Genomic DNA, 15,214 nt, shown 5'->3' with positions numbered 1-15,214 from the left:
TCTAGCTTCCGAAAGAGCATTCACGTGAAGATCTAGAATTGATATGTCCTGGCTTTTTTCCGGTGGAATATACGCTAAGCCGATCAAAAACGAACTATGTGCATAAGACACTTTCACCCACAAGTTTCCAATGCTACTGGCATTTCCAATTGTTACGATGGATGAGCTATATTTGCTCGAAATAGCCACAAGGACTCCTCCACCACGACTACGCCTACTGTTGGAAATATTTCTGTCACAGCCAAAAACAGTGTAGTGTGAACAGAAAAGTTGACTTGAAGGTACAGAAGAGTCAAGCCAGGTTTCGGTAAAGGTGTAAATATCGTAACCGAGCTCTGACGTTGAGATAAAACACTCGGAGATTACGATGTGTTGTTCCCGCAGTATGACGATGATGAATGGGGCGCATGCTGGAAGGCGATGGGCAATCACTGAACGCATTGGGAAATAAATATGGGTACTTGCCTGAACGCACAGGCTGGAGAACCCCGTTGCCTTCTTCGAACACAGGGCCGGGACGACTGCTGACGCTGGCTGGAAACTGCGCGACTGTGACGAAGGGCTCTGGGGTCTCCATTGTGCTCAATCCGTTGCGTCCCGGTGAACCAGTGGCAGGCTGAAGCGTTAAGTTGATATCCTCGTCGACAGAAAAAATAATATCCGATGTACACGGAGCGGGGCTGGAAGGCATATGTACATCACCGGAAGAAATGCCTAAATGACACAAATACTTGCCGTGACATGGCAATTGGAAAGGCAGCAGATGTTTATTTAAACACTCTTTCACGTAAATTTCTTGGTTGACAGTCCCGGAAGCTATGAAAATGCTGCTTTTCAAGCCACAGGTACAGATGGCTTGCCAAACCAGATATTTCTTCGCGAACTTTGACAGTTTCATGTGCTTGAAAATATCTGCTACCTGTCCCCTTCCTTTTGCCGTATAAAACTCCTGTCGCGGAAGATGCTTGTAGTCGGCTTTGACGTAGGTTTCGTCGTCCATTACCCCGCAGTCAAACTCCGTCAGCATAGTGGTGTAAAGCCTCCGGGATCACGCTTTGGTCGTTGTATTTTGTTTATCATCGCGATTTGGATTCTCTACCTTCTTGTAAGTCGAAAGTCAGGCTCGTTTTTTGGCTTGATGCACGGTTGTAGACGATACACCTAGCTTATTTGCGGCATCTCGGAGAGAGAGCTTAGGGTTTCGCTTGAAACTACCGGCAACTCTCTTTGTCGTCTCAGCGGCTTCCGGTTTTCGATTTTCCCCCGATCCAGACTTCCTGGCTGTCGACAATCGTTCCCCAAACACTTTATTTACATTTTTAACGGTTGATTTGGCAACTTTTAGCGATTTTGCCAGCTTTGCGTGCGAGTAGCTCGGATTTTCGCGATGCGCGAGCAAAATTTTGATACGCTGCTCTACTTCCTTGGACGGCATTTTGACAACTGGAGAGTGAATTCCAAAATCAAAATAGAAGCAACATTCTACACAAACACACATTCAAAATGAGAGGTGTTCAGGTTTTTGAAATGCAAAATTGAAAGAAATACGCCAAGTTGATATCGACCAAATTTTGACCGTATCACCCTTTATGTAACACTTAAAAAAGATTGTCCCCTTTATTCTGCGCCGCGCGTGAGGTGACGATAGTCGAGTCGAGTCGGAGTCACGTGAGTCTTGTCACCTTATTCCCGAAGCCGATGTGACAGAGCATACGATTTGTCACTCACGGTGACTAATAGATTAGAATAAGAACACAAAAAGTTCATTCTAAAAGATGTTTCTCACCTAAAGCGACTACTGGAATCGGGTGACTCGACTATCGCTACCTCACGCGCTGCGCAGAATAAGGGGGTGTATCTTAGGTTACACGAATAAAAATGAATTATAATTATGGATACTAAGTTATTTAAAAAATTGATTGAGTGTGATTTATAGATGGCGTGGGTATCCACTTGAAACTTACCTGCAAGCGAACATGAATGTGATGATACCCACCAAGATGTAGGTGATATTTTCAAAGACGATGGAAAGTATTAGAGAAGTATTTTTCGAAAAAGATACAACGGCTCACCGACAGGCAATTTCCACTTCAGTACAACAGCGCGTTAACCTATTACACCACGGTGAACGAGTCGAAATAGCTTCCAACAAGCGTATATCTTGAGCTCCATCGGTCGACTGATGGTTTTTTTTATCGATACACCCCATAGGGGAAAGGTTTCCTAAATGGGCCTATCGGGTTAAATGACCCTACGGCTGTTTGGCAAAATGGCTGACTAGACAGCATATCTGACCAATGCATTTTGAGGGTGATACGCTTAGAACAAAAGGCAAGAAAGAATTTTATGAATTTATAAACTCAAAAAAAATTAAAAAATCATACAAGGTTTTGATACATTTTGATGTAATATTTCGACTTTTAAAAATTATACGTAGAGAAGTTTAAAACAAAAACTAGGATGGTTTTTGTTTCTTACTCAAATGAACTTAAGAAATTAAACATATTTCAGCTTTTGTGGACGTTTGATAATGATTATTTAGTGGAATAATAGAGTGTTTTTGTATGCCCCCATCATGTTTGTAAAATGCCTCCGTCCTACAATAACAGGTTAAATAGAATAAATAAATGATTTTTATCACTGAACCTTCAAATCTAAGCTCTGAATGACATCTTAAGAATGAATTGAAGATCTAAAGACAGATTTGATAAAGTTTTTCTCATGGATGAACTGCCTCCATAGTATGGCAACCCTAACTTTTGTTTTATTCCACAAAATTAAAATATACATAGATTTTTATAAAACTTCAGCTTTGTCGTACGGAAATTATTACTTTCTAGCAGTTTCAATGAAATTATACGGAAATATTGCCCAAAAAACAGAAATTTTATTCAAAACATAAATAGGCGCATTTAGCCCGCACGGTTTGAGGTTCGGCATTTTAGACAACACTTACAATAAAATCGTTTTCTTGGAAACAGAAGAAAATTTTAACATAAAAATTACTCCATTGTATAGAAAACAAATGCCTGCACACGTGTATATAGTTTTTGAACACATATTCGACGTGATATTTGATTAAATCAGTGTTCTGCTTAATAGGCGCATATAGCCCGCTCCTCCCCTACCTATATATCTCGCATGTGTTCTTTGCCTCCTATTGATCTCTCAGTTGTTTCTCTAGAAATTCCCCAAGCACAGTGGTCTAGATCGAACATTTAGCGAGGCAAAATTAATAACACAAAATCCGTGCGTTTTTGACAAATCATTTGTTCTACAAAGTTACTTCACATAATATGCGCTTTCTTTTTGAAAGGTGAATTATTAGGACGTGTCAATACCGTGGAAATTCGAAATACTAATTTCTTTCGGTGGAGAGATTGAGTATAGAAATGTTCTAGAAAGCTATAGATTGTATCTTTTGAAGAAACTTTACTGAACATACCAAAGTCGTGAAATGGAACGGTGTCGTTCTATGATTTTTTCAAGATTAAAAAAGTAGGGCGTGTCTAAAAAAACGGTTTTTCGCTTATAACTTTTTTTATACAAGCTCTACAAGTTTGGTGTGTTGCAAACACTTTCTCAACACATCAAAACACATATTTTTCTCGAAGACTGTGCATGGCTATCTTATTGTCTTTTGAAGCTAGGAGCATTATTGTGTAAAAATTTATCAATTTTTGAGCTGCTGTATCTCGAGTTGGGGCAAACGAAAAAATCTGCTTTTTGCTGCATCAACTAGGTTGTAATACAAATATTCGATACAGAAAAAAACTGGAGATGCGTTTTTTGTTTAACTCGAGATTTTTAATTTTCAACATTTTTTATTATTATGTTTTTTCAAACAAAAAAATCACGTATAAAAATTTCGTGCTTTAATTTTCATTGAAATCACATTCAGTTGGTCAAATGATAGTATTTATGCTTTATTTAATACCATTCTCAAATCTTTACTTTATTAAAATACTATAGCTAAAAATACTTTTTATATGAACAAAAGCATTTCATACAACAATAATGTGAAAAATGTTAAATTCAAATATTTTTAAATATACTGTGCGCAGCTTCAGGCAGTTGAATTTTAGCTTTTCTCCCCGCTACAACTGGGTTTCTTCTAACTGAAAAAAAAGATTAAAACAAGAACTTATTTCATTTCGTCAGTCGATTTTTAACTTGCGAACACGCCAAGAAGGATAATTTTTTCCTAAAATGTAGGAAACTTTTAAAAACAACTCAAGGATCACACGTACGCATGTAACGGGGAAAAACCATAACAATATTTATTAGGATTTTTCTCATCGATTGGTTGCGGTATGTTCAGCCATTTCCCAGATGATTTACAAATGTAAAAATTTTGAGTACCTGTGTCGGTCAAATCGTTAATTACTTTTGTATCAGCCATGGTAAAGAGAAGTTCGCTTTTGATATTGAAAAATAAATTCTTGAACAAAAAACATGTTGGATGTAATAATTTTATCTCATCTTCCATTTTCAAACTTCTTCCAGAGTTAACACACGGGTGTCTTAAAAAAAACAAGTCTATATAATGTAGTTGAAGAGGGAAAGTCATTGATTCCTTTCAAAAAGTTCATATGACGGTTTTCAATGTACTGAGCTTAGGTTAAGTCACTCCGACAAAGAAACGCCAAAACTTTCTCTGACGTCTACGGATCTACCGTGGGTTGTACAGACGCATGCGAGGATGCGTCTGGCGATTTTGTCAGTGATTTGACTTTTCGCCTTACATTTTATTTAATTTTCTACTAACAATTAATAGTCAAAAAACACGGTATGGAACTTCCATTTCGCCAAATCGAAATTATGTCTAAATTCAAATTCGCTAAACATAACATGCTTAATAGCACGCCTGTGCTTTCTGTGACCATTATCTGCACAAAAGCAGAAAATTTTAAATAACTTTTAAAGCCGGGAAAATAGAGGGTTTTAGAGGAGGATTTGATATTTTTTGTATGAAAAAACATAATAATAAAAAATGTTGAAAATTAAAAATCTCGAGTTAAACAAAAAACGCATCTCCAGTTTTTTCTGTATCGAATATTTGTATTACAACCTAGTTGATGCAGCAAAAAGCAGATTTTTTCGTTTGCCCCAATTCGAGATACAGCAGCTCGAAAATTGATAAATTTTTACACAATAATGCTCCTAGCTTCAAAAGACAACAAGATAGCCATGCACAGTCTTGGAGAAAAATATGTGTTTTGATGTGTTGAGAAAGTGTTTGGAACACACCAAACTTGTAGAGCTTGTATAAAAAAAGTTATAAGCAAAAACCTGTTTTTTTAGACACGCCCTACTTTTTTAATCTTGAAAAAATCATAGAACGACACCGTTCCATTTCACGACTTTGGTATGTTCAGTAAAGTTTCTTCAAAAGATACAATCTATAGCTTTCTAGAACATTTCTATACTCAATCTCTTCACCGAAAGAAATTAGTATCTCGAATTTCCACGGTATTGACACGTCCTAATAATTCACCTTTCAAAAAGAAAGCGCTTGTTATATGAAGTAACTTTGTAGAACAAATGGTTTGTCTAAAACGCACGGATTTTGTGTTATTAATTTTGTCCCGCTAAATGTTTGATCTAGACCACTGTGGCAAGGGAGGAATAAATAAGGTTCGAGATATTTTATTGATAAATTTGATAAATTCATCGAAAATTCGAACAGTTTAAAGAACGAATATAAAACTGTAGAAAGTGGGATGGGAGATTATATCATATTTTGTAATCGAGATTTTTTCAAATATACAAACTAATTTAACTTGATTTTTCGATATTGTTCAATGAAGATTGTATGCAAGTTTGTTGCATATTTTGTTATTATTCCCCATCATGATGTTTCAACTCCAAGTGACAAAAGAAGAATTTTAAATTAGTTAGTTTATTTATCCTGTGGGAATAGTTGATGTCATTCCTTTTCAAAACATCACTAGATAAATGAAAACCATATGCGCTCCACAATTATTTGAACATTTTTTCACAAAACGCCTCTTTGGTTCAGCGTTTACCGTGTAGTGGGACCAGTTTAGCAAACATAAAGTTAGTGTGTCCCTGACATTTTTGTAGCTGTAATCATTGATTCCCAAAAAAAAACTTATGCATAATATGTAGCTCAAGAAGAACTTCTTCAAGCTCGAAAATTGCTTCCCAAAAATTCGATAATTACAAAGTAATATTCATTAGTTCAAGCCCGAACCGGTAGCGAGAAAAAGGGGAGAACCCTGGCTGGCACTGGCACTCAATCAACAACTTTAAGAAGCGCTCCAAGAAGCATCGTCTCGGTTGTAGAAAGGATCATGCCTGAACTGCAAGACGTCACCCACGGGTGGTTTCCTTCCCATTGTACCATAAATTATGTTGTTCTTTTTTTTTTGCGGTTCATTGAGCCTCCAGGGCCGAAAGCAGCAACTTGCAATGCTCATCACATTTTAAACGTTGACTTTTTCGCATGGCAGAACATCTCAGTATTCTCTTGGCCACTTTTTTATGCCACTAAGTCGACGCTTTTTAGCAAAAGTGAAATTCATCATCCGATTGAGTACATGCCGACATTATTGGAAGCAGTCTTTTTTTCCTTTCGCGATGAACCGAGAAGAAGTGGATTGCAATAATAATAACAATAACAATAAAAAGGTAATTGATGCTGCAGTTACAAATACCCTTTTCTGCATCAGCGACGCCCGGAAGGCACCGCCTGGCCATTCCATTGCGAGGGGCTTTTGTTTACTGTTTTTATCATGTTAATTTCCCCAACTACACACTTTAATGAGTCTATTAGCATAATATCGCGCCGACATCATAAATCGTGTGTGCGGTCGCGGGATGAGTTTGACGACGACGACGACGAAGTTGACGATGACGAGAATGATGGAAATGATTCACGTTGCACGTCGGTGTGGTGTGACAGAGCGGTAGATTACCCCAATGTTGCCTTAAACATAAAAATAAAAGTTTAAAAGTTTTTGTTACATTCAAATTTAATTATATATAAGCATACTTTGCCATATGGCCGCTGGTCACACTGCATTTCTCTATAACGGCCTTTTTTTCAATTAATACAAGGGTAAGATTTGATAGAACGATAAAAACAGTGCAGGAGTTAATTTTCTTCCTAAAAAGGCAAAACTTTTTTACCTTGCGCGTTGTGATAATTAAAATAAGAACAACTTGCGATTCCCAGACTGAGTGCTCTAATTTTATATATCAGCCCTCTTATAGGCTACAACTAGATACGAGTGTAAGCGTAGGGAAAATAATAGTGCACTTCGGTGAAAAAGGTATTTTGCGGAGGACCGTAGACAGGCTGGTAAACGGTGGATAATGTGCAACACGAGACCTCATAGTGGTCATATCACCTCTTATTCACAACTCCTATCTCTACCTCCCCGCGGTGCCGGCTGAGATGCGAGTAACCTAAGCGGAGATCGGGTACCCAACCCCGGTGGATGTTTTGGTTGCATGCAGACTGAGAAGGTGGCCGCACGCGTCTGTTCTCCAGATCAGGGGCGGCGTGCCATGACAACCGAGCGTCTGTTCTCCAGGTCAGGGGCGGCTCAAACAGCGTCTGTCTTGCAGCAAGCGGCTGAACTTATGAAATGCGGCTCCTGCCAGCTAAGTCCAAGATGGCAGCCCCATCGCGGGATAGGGACTTTAGGCTAACAACTTACTGCTCCTGATATCTTGTATTGTTACAGAAACTGAGAGAAGAAATAACCGAATTGGAACTTTGGCAACGACTTTTAGCATGAAAACACGGACTAGAATTGGAACTTGGAATGTTTTGACCCTTGCCCAGCCAGGAAAGCTGGCTCAACTTGCTAGAGAAGCTAGCCGCCTCAAGCTAGATATATTGGGACTGAGCGAAGTCCGTTGGCCTAACACTGGAGAGTGGAGAACACAAGACACAGTCCGGGCAAGTACTGCTTTACTCTGGCATACGAGGAGAATATGCTACTCGGGAACGAGGAGTTGGTTTCCTGTTAAGCCCGCAGGCCCATGCGGCCCTCATAAGATGGGAACCGATAAACGAAAGAATAATCGTTGCCAGATTCAGAACACGGGTTAGAAACCTTACAATGGTCCAGTGTTATGCGCCAACTGACATTGCCAGTTTGCAGGAGAAAGAGCAGTTTTACAGTCAATTGAACAGGCGTGGTTGAGAGAATTCCGAAGGGTGACATTCAAATCCACTTAGGCGACTTCAACGCAAAGATTGGCTCCGATAATCAGGACTTTGAGCGCATCATGGGGCGCCATGGTCTAGGACAGATGAGCGAAAACGGAGAGCTGTTTGTAGAATTTTGTGGCAACAACAACATGGTGATCGGTGGATCGCTCTTCCCCCATCGACCAGCACATAAGGTCACTTGGGTATCCCGAGATGACCGAACAGAAAATCAAATTGACCACATCTGCATCAGTCGAAAATGGAGAAGGAGCCTTCTTGATGGCCGCAATAAACGAAGCGCAGACATTGCATCTGACCATCACCTCGTCCTTGGCGAGATACGACTAAGAGTTGCGCGTGTCCAACGGCGCGAGGAGAAAGTCGGGTGTCGATACGACGTCCGCTGGTTGGAGAATCCAGAGGTGAAAAGGGCATACGTTGAACAGCTAGAATCCCGAGCCTCGGAGTTGCCGACAGACGGAACAGTCGAAGAACAGTGGTTTTTTTTTTTTTTTTTTTTTTTTTTTTTACAAGATGGAAATTTGACTTCAAACCATAACAGCCGGGTGTTTGCTGCCGTGTGTGGGTTCGTCCCACTAAAACCACCTTGGGCTTCGTGTGCCAGATGTGCCCCTTGGTTTCACCCTATGATACTACATCAAGGGGTAGGCTGTGCTCATGCACTTATACATCTCACCCTTTTCCTCTTTCTCAATTTTTTCTCAATTTCTCCTTGATCGTCGTTCTGCTTTATCCTTCTTCCTCCTTCTCCTTTTCCTCTATCGTCAACTTCAGACTGGTACGGAAGACCCCGAAACGTGTGCCGGTTAGGTAACGCTTTCATAATAACTCACGCCCGTCACAGCATCCACTATCCCGGGGACCTCGAAACGTGTGCCGGTTAGGTAACGCTTTCAAAGTAACTCGCGCCCGTCACAGCAACCACTTCCGCAGGATTTCTAACCACCAAGGCATGGCCGATTGAGAAACTACCAAGCTAGAATCCCGACACGACCACCCCGAATGGTATCTCCGCTTCCTTTTGCTGCAGGAAAGATCGTAGCTGAGTACGTGAGACCTTTTAAGTCCCACCACACGTATGAGTCCAGATTAGGGTTATACCGCGCCCTAAGATCGCGTTGCTTTTGAATTGAAGTGTCATACGAGGCCCAAGACCTTTCATTAGCTTGTCAAATTTGGTTGACTATCTCGCTCTCTCCGTTCATCATCTTTCCTGATCCTTATCAGATCGCGCATGATTTGCGAGATTTCGTCGACTATAGCACGCCATGACTGTTCGTCGCGACACATTTCACTCACTATGTTTTCAGCGTTCAAATTTTGAAGTTGTTGACGCCTTGAATTGAACCTGGGGCAGACAAAGATAGCATGTTCTGCCGATTCCTCCGTCTCTACGCATTCCGGGCAATAAGGCGAGCTGATAAGCTTAAACCGATGAAGGTATTGCTTAAAGCACCCATGACCCGAAAGGAACTGCGTCAGGTAGAAATTGACCTCTCCATACTTCCGATTTACCCAGTCTGAAAGTCGCGGGATTAGCCTATGCGTCCATCTTGCGTTGTTCGATGCGTCCCATTGCTCCTGCCACTTGAGCATTGACGCTGCTCGTTGAATATTACGCACTCCTCTAACAGCTCTTGCTTTGTAACATTCCATATCCTCCGCCAGAGTTATGTCGATGGGAACCATGCCCGCGATGACAAAAGCTGCATCTGCTGATATGGTCCTGTACGCACAGGAAACTCGCATGGCTATCAACCGATGTGTGCTCCGTAATTTGGATCTGTTGCGCTCTACCTCTATCGCGGAGCTCCAGGCCGCTCCTCCGTATCGTAGTTTCGACAGTGCTACGCTCGAAAGGAGACGTCTCTTGCTACTCTTTGGACCATGGCAGTTCGGCATAATCCAGGCCAATGAATCTATGACTTTCGATGCACTTTCGCAACAGTATTTGACATGCGCACCAAAACTTAAGCGATGGTCGACCATTTCTCCAAGGTATTTCAGTAATCTTCATGTGCGGCACAACTCTTTTATTGGTCACGAGCAGAACTTCAGTTTTATGGTGAGCTATCTGAAGCTTAACTCCCTCCATCCAGATGCCAACCCTTTCTACGGACACCGTTGCAAGGTCTTCTACCTCCTCGATTGTTTCGCCGGTAATCATGAGCACGATATCGTCAGCAAATCCGACTATCTGCACGCCTGCTGGTAGTTTCAGCGTTAACACCTCATTATACATGGCATTCCAAAGCACAGGACCGAGTATGGAACCCTGTGGAACACCCGCTGTTAGGGCAGTAGATCGTATCCCAGTTTCGGTTTCGTACGTCAGGATTCGATTTTCGAAGAAGCTTCCTATTATCCTGCAGAGAGTATTGGGAACAAGCATCCTGTGAAGCGCTTTGGCAATCGCTTCCCAGCTGGCATTGTTGAAGGCATTCTTAACGTCGATCGTCACAATGGCGCAGTGACGAACACCTGTTCGCTTCTTTTTATATGCGCGCTCCGCGTACTCTATCACCATACGGATGGCGTCCACCGTAGATCTCCCTTTCCGAAAACCGAACTGTCTGTCCGACAGTCCACTTCCGCCTTCTGTGTAGATAATAAGTCTGTTTAATATTATCCTCTCCAGTAGCTTACCAAGGGTGTCCAGCAGACAAATGGGTCTATATGATGATGGATGCCCTGGGGGTTTCCCGGGTTTCGGTAGTAGCACCAACTTCGCCGTTTTCCACGAATTGGGAAAAGATCCCTCGTCGAGACACTTTTGTAGCACCACTCTGAAGGTATCCGGAATGGTCTGTACCGCCACCTTCAGCACTGCATTTGGGATTCCGTCCGGACCAGGGGCCTTATTCACCGCAAGTTTCTTAGCGATAGCCACGAGTTCTTCGTTCGTTACTGGCTCGATGTCGTGGGCACCCGCGTCGTACGGGGTACGACACTGCGTCGGGCCATGCTGCGGGAAAAGATGTGCAACGATCTCTCTCAGTTTTTCCGGACACTTTTCGGTCGGCGATCTTGGGCCACCGAATCTCGCCAGTGCAACTCTATAGGCTTGGCCCCATGGGTTATCATCTACGCTCTGGCATAACGCTCTGTAGCAGTTTTCTTTGCTTGTTTTAATAGCTCGCTTAAGTGACACCCTGGCTGCTCGGTAAACGGCACCTCTCGTTTCTCTGTCGGCTTCATTTCTCGCCCGTTGAGCTCGTCGTCTCGCTTTTAGACAGCTAGTACGAAGCTCAGCAATTTCTGAAGTCCACCAGTAAGCCGGTCGTCGCCACCACTTCGGTGTATTTCTTCTGGGCATGGTCATGTCGCACACCGCTACCATCATTTTCGTCAGCTGCTCAGCATTATGGACCTGGGATGAGTCCTGCATGTATACAGCTTCGGTGCACACTTCCTTGTCGAACACTTTAGTCTTCCATCTCCGCTCGTGCACTGGCAGCTGCCTTACTGCCACCGGATTTCGGTTTCCTACGCTATAGCGTATCGCCTGGTGATCACTGTGGGTATAATCGTCACACACTCTCCAATTCATATCAGTTTTTAATGATGGACTCGCAAAGGTGATATCGATCACTGATGTTCTGTCTGGTAATCCATGCTTGCGATAGGTGCTGATGGATCCAGTGTTGCACAGCTCAACTTCCAGTCTTGCGAAGGACTCTAGTAGACTGTGGCCCCTAGGGTTGTTGCCCCAGTTTACCGCCCAGGCGTTGAAGTCTCCTCCTATTACAACAGGGACCTTTCCTGTCAGTTCGTGAGTGAGTTCGTCCAACATTGTGTTGAACTCCACGATCGTCCATCTTGGTGGAGCGTAGCAGCTACAGAAAAAGATGCCGTTAATTTTGGCAATCACGAATCCGTCCCGAGAATCTACCACTATCTCCTGGATAGGAAAACGTCCCGTGGCGTAGACAGCAGCTGAGCCAGACCTGTCCGCTGCCCAATTACCGTTTCCAGACGGGATTCTGTATGGTTCTGATAAAAGCGCCACATCACACTTCTTTTCGCCTACCGTTTGCTCCAGCAGGAGCTGTGCAATCTCGCTATGGTTGAGGTTTAGCTGGGTTATTTCCAGTTTTACTGGCTTGCCTTTGCCTTTACATATACCGGACAGTCCAAGCCACCAGTTTCGTGGACATTTCCATCCTCCTGCTTGCATAGCATACATTTCGGCTGTTTTTTGCATTCTCGAGAGAAGTGTCCCTCTTCACCGCATCTTCGACAGCATCGTGACCGGTCGGGTCCGTTGCAGCTTCGGGATAGATGACCAAAATCCCAGCAGTTGAAGCAGCGTTGCATCTGCTTCGGTATCCTGGGTGCGGTTCTAAAATGCCCTATTGACCACCCTACTCTTACACTTCTACCGTCAGTAGCGTGTTGGCCGCTGTTGGTGAGAGGCGAATCGTTGCAATCTGCATTCCACCGTACGCCTTTCTTAATTTTATAGCTACCGATTCGTTGCTCATGCCAGGTATGCTGGAGAGAGCTTTCTCGAGCTCCTCTGCAGTTGTAAACTCGTCAAGGTCCTTACATTCAATGGACGCGATCTGTGATAGCGCTCGGACAGTCGCTTCATCGCCTAGGGTGCTTTCGACAAGCTCCTTGAAGTCGGCGCTTTTTACCGCCGGGTCCTTTTTTAGCTCGAAGAGCAGTTCGCCTTTTTGGGTGCGTCTTGTTTTGGTGACGCTCTCACCAAGAGCAGATAACTTTGGCTCTGCGCGCAACTTCCGGAACAAGTCCGCATACGTTGTGCCTTCTTTCGCTTCCACGATAAGCGCATCACCCCTGGATATCACCCGTTGAGGTTTGGGTTTCGGGGGTGGTTCTGGTTTCATAACGACCTTTCTTTTTACGTTCTCCTTCCTATTGCGAACCATTCGCCAGCCTCCAGCACTGCTTTCACCGTCGGCATCCTCATAATCCGTGCCCCTCCTTTTTTTGGAGGAATCGTTCACGACGGGGGAGTCGCGGTCTCTTTTTGCGGTTTTTCTTGGCTTGGACTCCTTCGAAAGTCCTTGAGAAGCAACCAATTTTGCTTCCTCCAGGTCCTTCTCTGCAGCCTCGGCCTTCCGCACCAACTCCGTTCGTTCCTTGACGGCACTCTGCAGGAGCACCATCAATTTCGGCACCCAGGTCTTGATGTGCGTGTGCACGTTGTTGGTGCTTCGCACAAACTCCTGCATCTTGTCGACCATGTCGGCTGCCTCCAAAAGGCCACACTTTTTTATGCCCCTCGGTGCACCTCTTCCTGCGACTGGGACCTGCTCCTCTTGCTGGGAACTGCTGAGGTTTTCAGTGGACCCATCCGCGACCGGGCTTCTTCCCGCTTCCTTGGCAACCTCCCTGCCAATCTCCTTTCCTAGCTCCTTTACTACTTTGCTCAGTAGAGGAGACCTAAGGAGTCCTCTCTTCGCAAAGACCTCCGTCTGAGTTCTTCTGCTTTCTCCTCCTTCGTCCGAACTAACATCAGTTGTCTCGACGTTCTTTCTGTTTTTAGTGTTGTTGTTTATGTTCATGATTAGTCCCACGAGTAGCTAGGGAAATATACGGTCCACTGCGCCAGTGCCCTGCTTTAGCGCAGCAAGGACTTCATTACTGTGGGGTGCGTCCTGGTGCCCCACAGGCTACCGTTTGCGGCTGACACATTTTCGACCCGCCAGCCTTCCACCTCATCAGCACGGTCTTTCGCATAGAGGCGTTTTCACGCCCCCATGAGCGGCACACTTTGGGTAATCTTGGGTCGTTGTATCCAATAGGTTCCGTTAGAAAAGTCCGAGTTCGTTGCGTATGTCTTCATCCGTAGGGGGGTTTCGTCGATTCCGTTTGCATAGTCCATTTCCGTAGCATGTGTCTTTATAAGAGGGGTTTCTATCAGTTCCGTTTGTATAATCCATTTCCGTTGCATGTGTTATCGTTGGAAGAGGGGATGGTTCCGATTTGTTCCGGGTGCATAATCCGAGTTCGTTGCGTAGGTCATTGCTGCATTTAATCGCCTCTTACGACATGGGTCAGCGACCCCGGGGTAGTATTCTAATGCCGCTACCCCACAGCCAGAAGAACAGTGGTGTGGAATTAGGAATGCCTTTATCACGACGAGCCATGGTACTCTCGGTAAAGTTTGTGGAAGACGAAGTGAATGGATGTCGGATGAAACCTGGAGGATGATCGATGATCGGAGAAAGGCGAAAGTCGGAATTGAGCAGGCATGTACCGGGTCAGCCAAAGCAGCCGCCCGCTTACGATATGCGGAGGCAGTTAAACGAAAAGGCAGTTAAACGAGCTTGTAGACGAGACAAGAGAGCCTGGACAAACTCCCTAGCCGAAGAGGGAGAAAGAGCCGCCGCCATTGGAGATATCCGATTATTATATGATATTCCTCGCCGCCTTAGTGGTGCAAGGACAAACGCAAGAATGCCGCTGAAAACCGAGGAGGTCAGCTGCTGACAGATCGAACAGATCAGCTCAAGCGTTGGACTGAGCATTTTGATCAACTTTTCCGAGTTACCAATAGCAAAGGCCAACAGAACCCGCAGCTCGAGGCGCCCACAGTAAGTCACATTAATGGCGTCAACTCGGAAGCGCCCTCGCTGGCTGAAATAGAAGCGGCAATCAAGGACATGAAATCCAACAAAGCGTCTGGAATCGATTGCATTCCTGCTGAAATGCTCAAAGCCGACCCTGCCTTGTCAGCACAAATATTGCACCGTCTTTTCGCTGACATTTGGGATACTGCAACATTCCCGGCCGACTGGATGCAGGGTATCCTCGTAAAGGTCCCAAAGAAAGAAAACCTAACAGAGTGCGGTAACTGGCGTGGCATAACTTTGATCTGTACAACCCTCAAAGTACTCTGATCCTGAACAGGATCCAGAGGAAAATCGACGCTACACTCCGACGGCAACAAGCTGGATTCCGATCCGGACGAGCATGTGTGGACCACATCACAACGCTATGAATAATACTGGAACAAATCAATGAATTCAAGGA

The sequence above is a fragment of the Uranotaenia lowii genome, chromosome 2 (genome assembly GCF_029784155.1).
Source record: "Uranotaenia lowii strain MFRU-FL chromosome 2, ASM2978415v1, whole genome shotgun sequence".
NCBI classification, from domain to species: Eukaryota; Metazoa; Arthropoda; class Insecta; order Diptera; family Culicidae; genus Uranotaenia; species Uranotaenia lowii.
The sequence above is the reverse complement of the archived record's forward strand: the minus strand, read 5'-3'. Positions refer to the sequence as shown.